The following is a 14,434-nucleotide window of genomic DNA, read 5'->3' as shown; positions in this document are numbered from 1 at the left end:
TGGGGGCACAGTTGGTTCTGCAGCAACAAGTCTTCAGTACTACAGCCAGGATGTTGTCAAGGCCTATAGCCTTTGCAGTATCCAGTGCCTTCAGCTGTTTCTTGATATCACGTGGAATCGAATTGGCTGAGGTCTGGCATCTGTGATGCTGGGCACTTCAGGAGGAGGCCGAGATGGATCATCAACTGGGCACTTCTAGCTGCAGATGGATGCAAATACTTCAGCCTTGTCTTTTGTACTGATTTGCTGGCCCCCCCATTGTTGAGGATGGGGATATTTATGGAGCCTCCTCCTCTGGTTAGTTGTTTAATTTGTCCACCACCATTCATGACTGGATGTGGCAGGACTGCAGAGCTTTGATTTGATCTGCTGGTTGTGGGATTTCTTCGCTCTGTCTATCGCATGCTGCTTCTGCTGTTTAGCATGTAAGTAGTCTTGTGTTGTAGCTTCACCAGACTGTCACCTCACTTTTAGATATGCCTGATGCTGCTCCTGGCATGCCCTCCTGCACTCTTCATCGAACCAGGATTGGTCCCCTGGCTTGATGGTAATGGTAGAGTGGGGGATATGCTGGGCCTTGGGGTTACAGATTGTGGTTGAATTCTGCTGCTGCTGATCGTCCACAGCACCTCATGTATGTCCAGTTTTGAGCTGCCAGATCTGTTTGAAATCTATCCCGTTTAGCACTGTGGTAGTGCCACACAACACAATGGAGGGTATCCTCAGTGTGAAGACAGGACTTTGTCTCCACAAGGACTGTGCAGTGGTCACTCTGACCAATACTGTCACAGACAGATGCCTCTGCAACAGGTAGATTGATGAGGATGAGGTCAAGTCGGTTTTTCCCTCGTGTTAGTTCTCTCACCACCTTCTGCAGGCAGCCTGGCTCAGCCAGCTATTGGTGTTACTGAGCCTCTCTTGGTGATGGATATTGAAGTCCCCCTTTGCCTTTGCTACCCTCAGTGCTTCTTCCAATTGGTGTTCAACATGGAGGAGTACTGATTTATCAGCTGAGGGGGGTGCAGTAGGTGGTAATCTGCAGGAGGTTTCCTTGCCCATGTTTGACCTGATGCTATGAAACCTCATGGGGTCCGGAGTCAATTTTGCGGACTCCCAGGGCAACTCCCTCCCAGGTGTATACCACTGTGCTGCCACCTCTGGTGAGTCTGTCCTGCCGGTGGTACAGGGCGTTCCCAGGAATGGCGATGGAGGAGTCTGGGACATTGGCTGTAAGGTATGACACGGTGAGTATGACTATGTCAGGCTGTTGCTTGACTAGTTTGTGTGACAGCTCTCCCAATTTTGGCACAAGCCCCCAGCTGTTAATGAGAAAGACTTTGTAGGATTGACTGGGCAGGGTGTGCCACTGTCGTTCCCGGTGCCTAGGTTGATGTCGCATGGCCTATGCAGTTTTATTCTTAATTGACTTTTCTGTTGCGATTCGATACAACTGAGTGGCTCGCTCGGCTATTTCAGAGGACAGTTAAGAGACAACCACATTGCTGTGGGTCTGGAGTCTCATGTAGACCAGACCAGGTAAGGATGGCTGACATTAGTGAACCTGATGTGTTTTTTTGCAATCCAGTAGTTTCATGATTATTATTAACGAGACTAGCATTTTATTCCAGATTTTATAAATGAATTGAATTTAATTTCCACCACCTGCCACAGTGGGATTTGAACTCCTGTCTCTGGAGCATTAGTCTGGGCCTCTGGATCACTAATCCAGTAACATTATCACTCTGCTCTCATCCAGATAGCATCAGCGTTAGGGCACATCTGATGCAAGAACGTTTCACCTGAGCACTATGCAACCAGCAGGACTGCATTCCCCGGCACTCACTTTGCTCTGCATTTGAGAACTCATCCATTGAAAACACAACCTTGAATAGATCTAATCTCACCGTTGACATGGTGCAGCGTTCTCAGTGTTGGCATTCAAAGACCACGTCTTCGCCTTTGCAGACTTGTCATTAAAAAATGGAAGGTCACATGTCTGGGATCGTGGCTCAACATTTCCAATGTTATTCATAAATTGCAAAGGACTCATTTACAAGTGAAATTAACCCCAGAGAACCGCTCAGTTCTCGGATAGACACGATGGCCTCGGCTCTCTGCCACTTTGTGTAACACGTGCCTCCCCCACAAATATTGCAAACCGGCCCTTAATGAGCTGACAACAAACTCATGAGCAAGCTCAACCGGCCAATAAGCTCAATCAGGTGGGTTTCCGGGTCTCGCCTTCCGCCCCCTTGAGCAAAACCGCCGACAGTCAGATCGGCAACGACAAACCAGCCCAACCACCAGCGGCGCTAACTCTAATTCCCGCCCGCCTCACTGGGGGCTAAGATTCTGCCCTTGAGAACAAAATCTAGGATGACTCTCCAGCTATTCTTCCAATGAGATATTAAACAGAGGCCCCTTCCGGCCTTTCAGGAGGATGGCACTTGGCACTATTTCAAAGAAGAGTCTGAGGGCCAATATTTATCTCTCAATCAATAACCCTAAACAGATTATCCGGTCATTACCATATTGCTGTCTATGGGATCTTGCTGTGCATGAACTGGCTGCCGTGTTTCCTACAACACATCGGCAACAACACTTCACGGCACTGTAGAAATCCGAGTGCTTTTATTCTTCTTTCCTGTGTGCTGTGGGGAAGAGCTGATTGAGGTCTCCATTCGTGAAGCCTCCAGACTGCACCGTGGGCTTGTGTTTCCCCGAACACCAGAGTTTGTGCGGTTTTGCTGCTGCCGGAATTTCCACCAACTTGAGTCAATCTGAACATGCAGAAATTTTTGGGAAAGCCTCATTTGGGATCATTTCCACTTTGGAGTGGGTGCAGTGGCTCATCGCTCCTGCACAGTGCCTGGTGACGTGCACTCACTCCCTCCAATTTCCCCTCCCCCCTTTCTAGAAGGTTGTTCCTCTCACTGAGTAACAGTTCTGTCGAGACCAACTGCCTCCTGAGACCAATTCCCACTTTGGCCATGTTCCACTGGTGATGTCGGGCAGTGAAAGTTGGTTTCAAATGCCCATTGTGACTCAGGGGGAGCCTGAGTGAAAGCTGGTTCTTTGATTGTGCAGGGCATCACATTATACCCATTGTGTCCTCACTGCACATTCATACACCTGAGCTCTCCGGCAGGGATGACATTAACAGGAAGCCAGACTGGTCCCCACCGCCTTTCCCCAGGAATCCTCAGGCCAAGCTAATAACACCTCCGCTAACCAGGCAACAAAATTATTACAAGAGCGAAATACCGCAGACGCTGGAAATCCAAAATAAAAACAAAACATACCGGAAATATTCAGCAGGTCGGGCAGCATCCGTGAGTTTTTCTGAAAGGTCATTGACCTGAAATGTTGGGGGAAATTTTATGCTCTCTCCCGCAGCAGGTCTGGAGGTGGAAAGGGCATAAAATCGGGTGTGATGGTGGTGGGGTGGGGGGGTGTGGGGAGGGCAGGTGTTCCCACCACCATCAAGCCTCCGCCAAAATTTAGTCCAGGTCAGGAAGGCCCGTGAATGGCCTTCCCTCCCTGCTGCCAATTGAGGCCCTTAACTGGGCAATTAAGCCCCAATTGAGGGCCTCTTCCCGCCACAATTAGTCGTGTGGTGGGTGACACTGTCGCCACATGGGAAGCACGGCACAGAAAGCCGATCGGGCGACTTAGCGGATCCGGGGTGGGGGAGAGCGTCCCTCATTAAAAGGCACCACTGTGAACCACCCCACTGCCCTTGTTGCCGACCCCCCCCTCCCCTTCTGCCCCACATCCCCCAACCCGCGAGACCCCTCCCACCCTGACCTACCTGAGACATGGTTCCAGCGACACTCCTCGACCTCCAGTAGGTGCACTTGCCACAGCAGCCACCACCATTGGCTGGCAGCTATGCAAGGGCGGGACTTGATCCCATGGAAGGCCCAGCGTTGTCCAGTTAAGTGCCTAACTGGCACTAAATTCAGCGGGTCTTCTGTAGAATGGGGATCTTGGCGACGGTTTCTCTGGAGGCGAGACCCGTACTGCCAGGATAAAATTTTCCCTGTTAATCCTGTTTCTGTCTCCACAGTTGCTGCCTGACCTGCTGAGTATTTCCAGCATTTTCTCTGTTTTTATTTCAGTAAAGTTATGAAGTAAACTATTGGTGAGTCTCCGCAAATCCCTCCTCTGAGCTTATTTAAAGTGCTGAGATAGAAATCTGTAGAGAGAAACAGAATCCAATCTCCTCTGGGCCCTTCCTTCCATCTTTGCTGCCTCCTCTCTGATCTCTGCTCTGTCAGTTTCTGTGCATTGAGCAAAGGGTTACAATCAATCAGATATCCCTCTCGTGGTGATGGTGAAAATCCTTGGTCCCTGCCACAATTGGTTGCTTCTGATGATGACATCAGCACAAGTTTGCTCTCAACCCCAAGGGACCTGCCTGAAATTGACAGGTTCTGTTAGTATCAGCTGTGGGAATCACAGAACTGGCGACGGAGATGTTTTAGAATGTGCTCCCGTGGGATTCACCAGGGATACCTGAAGAAATACGGTAAGGTTGCAAAACATGCCGTGGTCTTTTTGCTGACAGCTAGGAGACACAGCACAAGATTACAAGAGCCTCCTAATACCCCAGGGAACTAGACCAGAGACAAGTTTAAACAATGATTTACTGGGTAAGTCACGGTTATTAAATATTTTTTAAAACATCCGTTTAATTGCAGAAAATTACAGTACAGAAGAAGGCCATTCAGTCCATCATGCATGTGCTAGCTCTTCAACTGGAGCATTACTCTAAACCCATTTCCTTACCCATCCTTCCTCTTCACGCTATTCCCTTTTAAATGATCTTTCAATCTCTGCCTCAATAGACCCTTGTGGTAAAATATCCCATTGCTCTAACAACCTCTTTGTGTGAAAACCTCTTTTCTAACCATCCCCTTTATTCTTCTGGTGAAATTCCTCAGTCTATTTGTATATTTAAAGCTTTTCTTTAGTAATTGTGTTTACAGGGTGTTTATAAAGTTCCTGTGCAACTTTAACCTTTAATAACTTTGGATGTACATGCAAGAGAAACACTCTATAAACAGCATATGAAAGCATAATTCATAAAGTTTTTGTTCATATTATTAATGTTGTTGTGAATGCTGTGATAATGTTTTCCTGTTGGAACTAGTGACAGGGGACGAAAAGGGTTTTACAGCAAGCACAACTGAAGTCCCGAACAGCTGGGAGAAGAAAATATACTGTTCTTTCCAGGAAAAAAGCGGCACATAGGAACTCAATTAACAACTGGATGAAAAAGTTTCTATTATGCATACATCCAAAGTTCTTAACCTTTAAAGTTGCACAGGGTCTATATAAATGCCTAAGTAATCGAAATCTTTTTGCATCAATATCATGGAAAGATTCACACTGTGTGATGCCTTGAAAAGTCGTTAACAGAAATTTGATATTCCGCCCAGCCTTGACCCCAACCAGTTTGATTTCTTCAAATTGTATTTCATTTCATAATCAGACGGGGGGGAGCTGATTGATAACTCAGTGATGGTCGGTCCTGGATTAGAATATTGCATTCAGGTGTCCGAGGGGTGCTTGGTACCTGAAATGAGAAGGCATTCTTTACTCCAACACGAACATCTCTCCCTGGCACAAGATCCTTCAATTTCGTCCAAACAGATTTTATTGGAAGTGAATTTCCACCAGGGATTTCATAGAACAGCCCTGGGAAAATGGTGTTGTCAGGATTCACATGTCTCGTCAAAGAATCTTACAACACAGAAGGAGGCTTTTCGGCCCATCGTGCCTGTGCTGGCCCTTTGTTAGAGCTATCCCATTAATCCCCACCCTCTTTCCCCAAAACCCTGTAAATATTTTCCATTCAAATATTTAGCCAGGGGAGTTTTCCCCAGTGTCCTGGTCAATATTTAACCCTCAGCCAACACCTGAAACAGATGATTTGCTCATTTATCACATGGCTGTGTGTGGGAGCTTGCTGTGCACAATTTGGCTGCCGCGTTTCCTACATTACAATAGTGACTACACTTCAAATGGTACTGTGAAGTGCTTTGGGCTGACCTGAGACTGTGAAAGGTGCTATATAAATGCAAGTCTTTCCATTATCGTTCGTAAAATTTGCCCTTAAACGTCTGAACAAATCGCGAATTAGATGGAGTAATTTGTTACAGTTGAGACAGCAATGTTAGCACCTCTCCAGCAGCAGGTTAAAGCAGGCACAGTGAGAGGGAGGGAGACAGGATCTATCGTAAGATACAAATGCATGGCGAGCAATCAGAGAGTAAGGAGAAAAAAACGGGCAGGAATTGAATTCTGTTCCCGATTAAACAGCTCCAATCAAACATCACACCATTGCTGTCCCAGCCAAACTCCAGCCCACACGTGGCTCTGAATGAATTAAGGATTAACGCAACATAAAGATGATTGCTTCCTAATCCGAGCAAGTACTGTTGCCCCATAAAACATAATTTAATCAATCTTTAATCTGCCCCAGTTCTCTCTGGGCAAGCGCAGCCTTCCAATGTTATTAAATCATACTGGGTCACACGCTGCTAAGCTATTTTAATATGAAAGATGGGTCAGAATTCATTGCTGGAATGGAATGGGTGGGGATTATTTGGGGCTGGCAGATTTGGACAATGGGAAGAGTAATAATACTGTGCTGCTGATTTCATTTAATTAAATAGAAATTATTTTATTAACTCATAGGTTTATTGCCCATCTCTAATTGCCCTTGAGAAGGTGGTGGTGAGCTGCCTTCTTGAACCGCTGCAGTCCGTGCGGTGTAGGTACACCCCATAGTGCTGTTAGGAAGGGAATTCCATGTTTCGGCTTGGGACTTAAACCCATAAGTTTCTGACTCAGTTACCCGCAGAGCCATAACTCAGACTATAATGTCTACTTAGAGGGGATCCCGGAATCGAATTCTGCAGTTGGACTGTCTATTGCCATGCCAACAGGCCCCCGACCATGCAGCCCATTCACCACCTTCTCAACGCACTTAGGGATGGGCAATAAATGCCAGCCTTGCCAGTGACATCCACATTCCTGAGAACAGATTTTAAACATATATTTCCTTTGCCCACCATTCATTCCACTTGTGAGCTGTTGCCCTCAGTCCTGGCAGTGGGAGAAGGTGCCAGATCAAGGCCTGAGTCTCACTACGAGGGAGGTAGGGAGAGCTCAAAGGGGGAGCTGCCTTGGTATACGCTCGACAGGCTAGAAGGTGGCTCTCTCACTGTGGGGGAACAGAGTGAGACCTAAAGCCAGGAGCTGGGGCAGCCAATAAATAAATAACTGAGCCGGGGATGATCCACCAAGTCCGTGTCTCCTCCCTGCCCCTGTGTAAATTCAGGGACTGAATGGGTTTGCCAAGCTAGTGCTGGCACATCATGGGTGGGATTCCAATCTGCAGATTCCCGCTCTCCCAGTGCAAGATTCTTTATCAGACACACAGCGGAGGCCAAAGATTTTCTTGTGGGGCTTGGCAGAGAGCATTCCTGCTCCTTCTGACCCACGAGGAAAAGTGAAAAGAAACTTACATTTCTGGGACGCTTCTGTCCCCAGCTTCCCTTCCCTGCAAGTTCGGTCTGGCAGGGAAGCCACAAAAGCTTCGCCACGTACGTCAGGGGAGATGGTGGTAATGGTGCTGAACTAGTAACCTAGAGGTCCAGGCTATTGCCCTGAGAACACAGGTTCAAATCCCACTACGGGGTTGGTGGATTTTAAATTAAATTCATTAATAAAACAAAATCTGGAATTGAAAGCTAATCCAAGTAAGGGTGCTATGGAACTCCCAACTTAACCCTCACAACACTGGCTGCTTTTCCCTTTCCAACCCGGACCATTGATGGAACATCGCGTCCAATGAGCTTTGTCTGCGCGAGGACCAATGAGCATTCACTTCCTTAGAATATTCAATACGCTACCTCATAAACTGAATGTTGATTGGTCTAAAGAAAAGAACCAGATATGGACATTTTCAGGCAATGAAAACACGCTTAAAGTATTAATTCCTGGTGGAGTTAAAGGAAATATTTGCACAGACACAGGGCAAGAGCAGGGAAGTGGGACTGATTGGTAAGTTTCAGAGAGCTGGCACAGGCACGATGGGCCGAGTGGCCTCCTTCCGTTCTGTGTGATTCTATGATTTTACTGACGGCCGCTAACTGGGGACTGCAGTAATGCCAAACCAGCCATCTTCTAGATCAGGAGACAAACTTTTAAAATCAAAAGATTTGGTATAGAAATCATAGGCTTTATTTTTTAACATTAACTAATACAGATTGATAGTTGCTTTATAAACCTCATGACTGAGTTTATTTACACACATTGGGCCTGTTTCAGCTAAACAAAATATGTGACAGCCATTCGCTGATTCATTCCTCAGGGCAATGCCTTGACCAATCAGAGTCATGCTGCCTGGTTTAAATTTCAAACAAAGCTCGGCAGTTAACTGTTAGTCACCATAAACTGGTGCATTCTCCATGGCAATGCCTCTGCCAATCAGAGTTCACTCGCCAACCAATCACCACTCTCTTCTCATCCAGTATAAATTCGTTGCTTTCCCTTACGTTGGTATTCTTGCGACTTGTCCTGATGAGTGCAAGGTGAAAAGCTTCGACAAAATGCCTCTATTTTCAGCAACACTCACTTTATGTGTTCGTTCTCAACATCCTTACATCTGTTATTTATAAATGTAGATGTGTACATCTGGTTATTAATTGGTAAGCATTTAATTTGACCTGCGTGTGTGCTGCTTATAAATGGATTTCTCTGGTAATTCAAGTCCCCACCCATTCGCTCCAGCTGTGAGACAACAACAACAACTTGTGCTACTAACATCAGTCAGTTGAAGCAGTGTTCACTGGCAGTACGTCTGGCTCACTGGTTGCCAGGCGACTGCAGCATCGGGGAACGGTGGAGGCAGCAAAGTTGGAGCTGGAATGAGAAATACGGGCCAAGCCCCACCGGGGAGTCTCAACACCGACACAGAGCTACCCAAAACCTTCTCCCTCCCCTCAGCGAGCTGGCATGGAGTGGGGGTCGGTGGGGGGCGGTGTGGTCAGGCATAGCTGCGGGGCCTGAGGCCCAGGCAGCAAGACAGCTCCAGGCTCAGCAAAGCAAGGTCATTTCCTGTACAGTCGGCTCCTGGAGTCTGGATACAGATGCAGAAGGTTTCGATGCAACTTCCCTATGAAAAAGCCCAAGATAGCGCAGGCTACTTTGAAATGGCATCTCTTGTTATAAATGATGAAGAGTTGGCATGTCTGGGACTGAACCCAGACCTTCCTAATCAGTATGGCTCAGCTACTCTGGATATACTCACTGAGGCATCAGGAGATTTTAATGGCTGGCTTCCAGCCTCTGGCTGGCGGACCACAATTGTGTGTTGGATCTTCAGTAAAGTTGCCAACTCTCCAGGGTTGTCCAGGAGGCTGCAGGAGTTAAATATTAATTTCCTCTCACCTCTGAGCCAGAAGGTTGTGGGTTTAACTCCCACCCTCAGGACTTGAGCACAGAAATCCAGGCTGACACTCCCCCGTGCAGCGCTGAGGGAGTGCCACACTGTCGGAGGTGCCATCTTTCTGATGAGACGCTAAACTGAGGCTCTGCCTGCCCTCTCAGGTGGATGTAAAAAAAAATCCCACGGCACTATTTCGAAGTTATCCCTGTGTCCTGCTCAATTAACATTACAAAAACAGATTATCTGGTTATTACCACATTGCTGTTTGTGGGAGCTTGCTGTGCACTGCATTCCCATCACAATAGTGATTACACTTCAAAAGTGTTACATTGGCTGTAAAGCATTTTGGGACGTCCTGTAGGTGGTGAAAGGTGTTATATAAATGAAATTTTTTTCCTGATACTGATGTGAACAACCAGGGTAAAATCAAAGGAATGTTGAAAAAGACGGTATGTTTTATTTTTCTGCTCCTTTGAACACTTTTGCTTATTAGTTATGACGTTATTGAAGCTGGGATACAAGGCTGTTTGACTGGGCAGGGTGGGTGGAGATGGAAAATCATGTGATACATTCTCCAGGACCGTGGCCAACTGGAAATGTTTGTCTTTGGGGCAATGAAATGGAAATGATTCAGAGAGGAAGAGGAGGTAGAGTTTAGCTCCCACGTAAAAACTGGACATTTGATCGAGGTTCCGGAGAGGGAGGTGGAAAGGCAGAGGGGTTTATGGAAGGAATTCCAGAGTGCGACACTGAGGTCACTAAAGGCAGGTCCGTGTTCATCACCTTCGGGGGAGGGGGCCGGGGGGGGCGGTTTAGAAATACTAATGCACAGAGGAAGCTCAGTAAATCTCAGAGGCTAAAGAGTTGTATAAAGACATGCAGGCAGTGTTATTGTACAGTGAGAAGTTAAACTAATCCCCCAGGTCACTGAGGAAGGATTGGGGTCTGTAATTGGACCTGAATCAATTCACATCGAGTAGAGTCCTGTTTACAGCAGAACAGACTGCTTCCCCAATAGGAAGTGGGTGATGCGGCTTAAAGATGAAATCAGGTGAAGGTTGATCCAAAGCTGTCGACATCAGCTAGTTTTATGTTGCATTCATTCTGAAAGCTGCTTCTAACACTTGTCCAGAAAGTGGCCACACTGGGCCGCATTTTTAAACCCCATCGCGGGCAGGAGTGATTTGAAGGTTGCATTCTCGGAGCTCAGCACTGGGTCCCACTGCCTCTGGAACGCGAAGCCATTTTTAAAGGGATGCCGGGAGGCAGGGAACGGAAGTCCCACACGCCTCCAATTTTTATCAAATTCAATGCCTGTTGAGCTCATTGTAGAGTTCACTAACAGGCTTGTCAGCAGCACTTTGGGTTATTCAATGGAAGGGCATGGTGAGAACGCCATGTCCTGACTACAGCAGGGTTTAGAAGACGTGAACAATGCAGAGGGCCCTGAGGGCTATAGGAAGGGCTGAGTAACATGATGCAGAGATCCAAAATAAAACTCAGCTGCTCCAAAAGTGCCACACTGCTGGAGCTGCAAGACTTGTTTTTCTCAGTGGTGAGTGGTAGGAATCTGGAGAGGGTCGTGAGGCCTCTGGCATCACTGGGGCAGCTGGGGGTGGCAGGGGAAGGCCTGGTGAACACACAAACCCCATCTGAGGAAGTTTAGATGGGAGCAGGTTACTTTCACATTGGACAGAGCAGCCAGGATGAGCTGCAGCAGATGCAACTTCCTGGACAGCAGGAGGTCAGAGGAGGACAGCGAGGGGCTGCAAGGGAAAGAAGACGCTACCAAAACATTGGGTTTACCGCCCAAAAGTCATCTAGCTGCAAATGGCAGAGTGCCAGTGCTGTAGATGGTCTCAGACCTGTGTACTCTGAACCACAATGACCTGAGGCCTCGTGGCCCCCATGGCAGTCCCTTATGTGCATCTGTCAAGTCTCCATCGCCCTGAATTTCTATGCAACTGGGTTATTCCAGGGATCAACTGCGGACCTGGGTGGCATCTCGCAGTCGGCTGCTCATTACATCATCAGGCAGGTCATGGATGCCATAATCAGGCGGGCGGGGGGAACTACATCCACTTTGACAGAGATGAGCTTGCATAGGCACAGAAGGCATTGGTTTCACCTCCATCACTGGATTTCTCCAGGTGCAGGGCATCATCGATTGCACCCATGTGGCCATCAAGGCGCCCAGTGACCAGCCTGTGAGGTCCATCAACAGGAAGGGCTTCCACTCCCTCAATGTCCAACTGGTTTGTGACCACAACAAGAGTTTCCTCCATGTGTGCACTCACTCTCCTTGCTGTTGCCATGACTCCTTCATCCTCCACCAGTCCAGGCTGCCTTGGATTCACTCCATCCCACAAAGTGCATGGATGCATCCAATGGGACAAGGGAAATCCCTTGAAGAGATGGATATTGACTTCACTACGTTAGCCCCAGACAGAGGCACAGAGGAGATACAACCAATGCCACCTGCTCAGCAGGTCATCAGGCTTCTGAAAAAGCGATTCTGGTGCCTGGACCATTCGGGTGGGACCCTCCAATACCCTCCTGCAAGGATCTCTGTCATTGTGGTGGTCTGCTGCACTCTCCACAACCTGGCCTCCAGAGTGGCATGGGACTTAGAATAGAATCATAGAAATTTTAAGACACAGAAAGAAGCCACTTGGCCGATCGTGTCTGTGCTGGCTGAAAAACGATCCACCTATTCTAATCCCACCTTCCAGCATTTGGTCCGTAGCCCAAATTTGACTTGAGGACAGTGAGGCCCTGAAAGGAGACAGCTCATCGGGGGAGGAGCAGGAGGTCAGAGAGAGAGGAGGAAGAGGGGATGGAGGGGGTAACACTGAACAAAGAGGTGCCCCTGCCGCATAACAAGGTGGCCTCCTCTTGACACCCTCTCTCTCTCTCTAGGGGTCTCCCCTGCCCCTAGTGCCAGGCCTCCATCTCCCCTGTGACATCTCCCTTCCTTCTGCTGCAGTGAAAGGTTTCGGCACACACTGCAGATCTCTCCCGCAGGACAACCAGAAGCCTCAGTGATGTCATGGGACATCTATATGAGCCCCGCACTTGATCTGACTCACCTCCATTCCCAGCCCCACTGGCTCTAAGTGAACTGGAAACCCACCTCCATAGTAATTAAGGGCTTACCCATTTGAAAGTCTGAACCCGAATCCGTTTCCCACTGGAGGTAGGTTTCTGACCCAAAACCAGACCCAGTTCCTGTTTCCCGTCTCCGTAATGAAAATCCTCCTGTCTTTGAAACCTACTCTGTATCATGAAGGAGGCAGCTGTCCTTTTACCCTACGCAGCCATGCACCAAAATTCTTCTGCCTCGCCACTTCGTTCCCCTCCTTTAGTGTCCTCCTTAAAACTGACTTCTTTAAACAAACTCGCCACCCTTCCTAACCTCATTTTCTTTGGTTTGGCATCCAAGTTTCTTAACATTTCTGTCACTCTCTAAAGATGCTGTTATGACCAGGTGAGAAAGGGGTCTAGGGTTCCCTTTCAGCCTTCACCTGATCTTACCGTAACAGGGTTCAATTTTAAACACACCGTGTTTTTAGCTCCCCCTTGGTGAATCCTTGTTCACCGCTTTCCAATTATAAGGCAAAGAAACCAGCACAAACAGGCTTTCTTAGGTTTAAAGAAGAAAAGTTAACATTTATCAGACTTGGTGGGTCGAAGGGCCTGTTTCAGTGCTGTATCTCTAAATAAAAAAAAAATTAAAAAAAATTATTAAACTAAAAATTATTCAACCCTAATTTGGTTAACGCCTACGGATACACGACGCGCCCATGCTAACATGCATATGTGATACACACGTGCAAATAGAGACAGAAAAGAGCAGAAGAAAAATAAAGTGGAAAAGTTTGAAGCAATATCTGAAGAGTTTTTGTTACTGTTCGAGCTCACTTGATTGCAGGTTGATCTTGCTTTTCAGTGGGGCCTGGTATTCTTCTTAAGCCTAGTTCGCTGCGGGAGACTTTTCTCTCTTGGGGTTTATGTGTCTTCAGTGGACTCAGAGCCTTGTGTAAATGAGATGGGAGTAGACAGGAGAGAGATCTTCTCAGTCCAGGACCAAACAGACTGTTCTGCCCAAACTGCTTGTACAAATTCAAAAGACTCAGGTTGCCCAGCAGGTTAGTCATGTGACTAGCTGCTTTGACCATGTCCGTTTGTGTATTCAGCCATCTTAGCAGTTGACCTGGAATGTGAGCTCCCCCACCTTCAACGTCTGGTGATCAAAAGTCCATTGTGGGTTGAATATGTCAGGGGATGGCTGCTTTGTCCTTCCAAACACTGTCTGTTAATATGCAAATGTCTTTTCCAACCGCGGCTGATCTGTTTAACAAGTCCTTTTTTTTCACTCCAGTAACAGTTTAAGATCAATGTTCATGACAAAATTAATGTGCCTCCCTCTTGGCAGGCGAGGGCCTAGCATGATAATTTTTTTTCTGATATAAATTCCAGTAATTGTTGATGGTGTAGGGTCCCTGCAAGTACCGAGCCCTCTTTATGAGTTGTGCTCCCAAAAGCCTGCAGACGCGAAGTCTATATGGTTGTCTGGACCAGCACTGGAGGCCTAGGTCTTCATAGGTCTGTGGCTGGCCTTGGAGAGAGCAGGGCAGAAACAAAATATGGCAAAAATGTCAAGAGAAACTGAGGTACAAGTTTCTTTAAAATCAACCTAACCGCACAGCAGGGTGACATGGAAAGAAAGACTTGCATTTATATAACTCCTTTCATGACCTCAGGATGTCCCAAAGCACTTTATAGCCAATGAAGTACTTTTGAAGTGTAGTTATTCTTGTAATGTAGGAGGCACAGCAGCCAATTGGTGCACAGGAAGCTCCCACAAACAGCAATGTGATAATACCCAGATAATCTGTTTTCAGTGTTGGTTGAGGGATAAGTATTGGCCAGTAAAACTCCCCTTCCCTTCGTTGACTCGTATCACAGGTT

General features: G+C 47.3%; 1 protein-coding gene across 1 annotated transcript in view; it reads left to right on the top strand.

The window, feature by feature from the left end:
* Positions 1-4,464: 4,464 nt before the first annotated feature.
* The window catches only part of si:ch1073-83n3.2 (uncharacterized), a 35,474-nt gene continuing 25,504 nt past the window's right edge, over positions 4,465-14,434 (top strand). The window contains exon 1 of the mRNA XM_068019320.1: positions 4,465-4,655. The gene's annotated coding sequence lies outside the window, so the exon portion shown is untranslated. The remainder of the gene's footprint in view (positions 4,656-14,434) is intronic.

This window comes from Heterodontus francisci, chromosome 40 (assembly GCF_036365525.1).
Source record: "Heterodontus francisci isolate sHetFra1 chromosome 40, sHetFra1.hap1, whole genome shotgun sequence".
Lineage (NCBI taxonomy): Eukaryota > Metazoa > Chordata > Chondrichthyes > Heterodontiformes > Heterodontidae > Heterodontus > Heterodontus francisci.
This window is presented reverse-complemented; position numbering and strand designations above follow the sequence as displayed.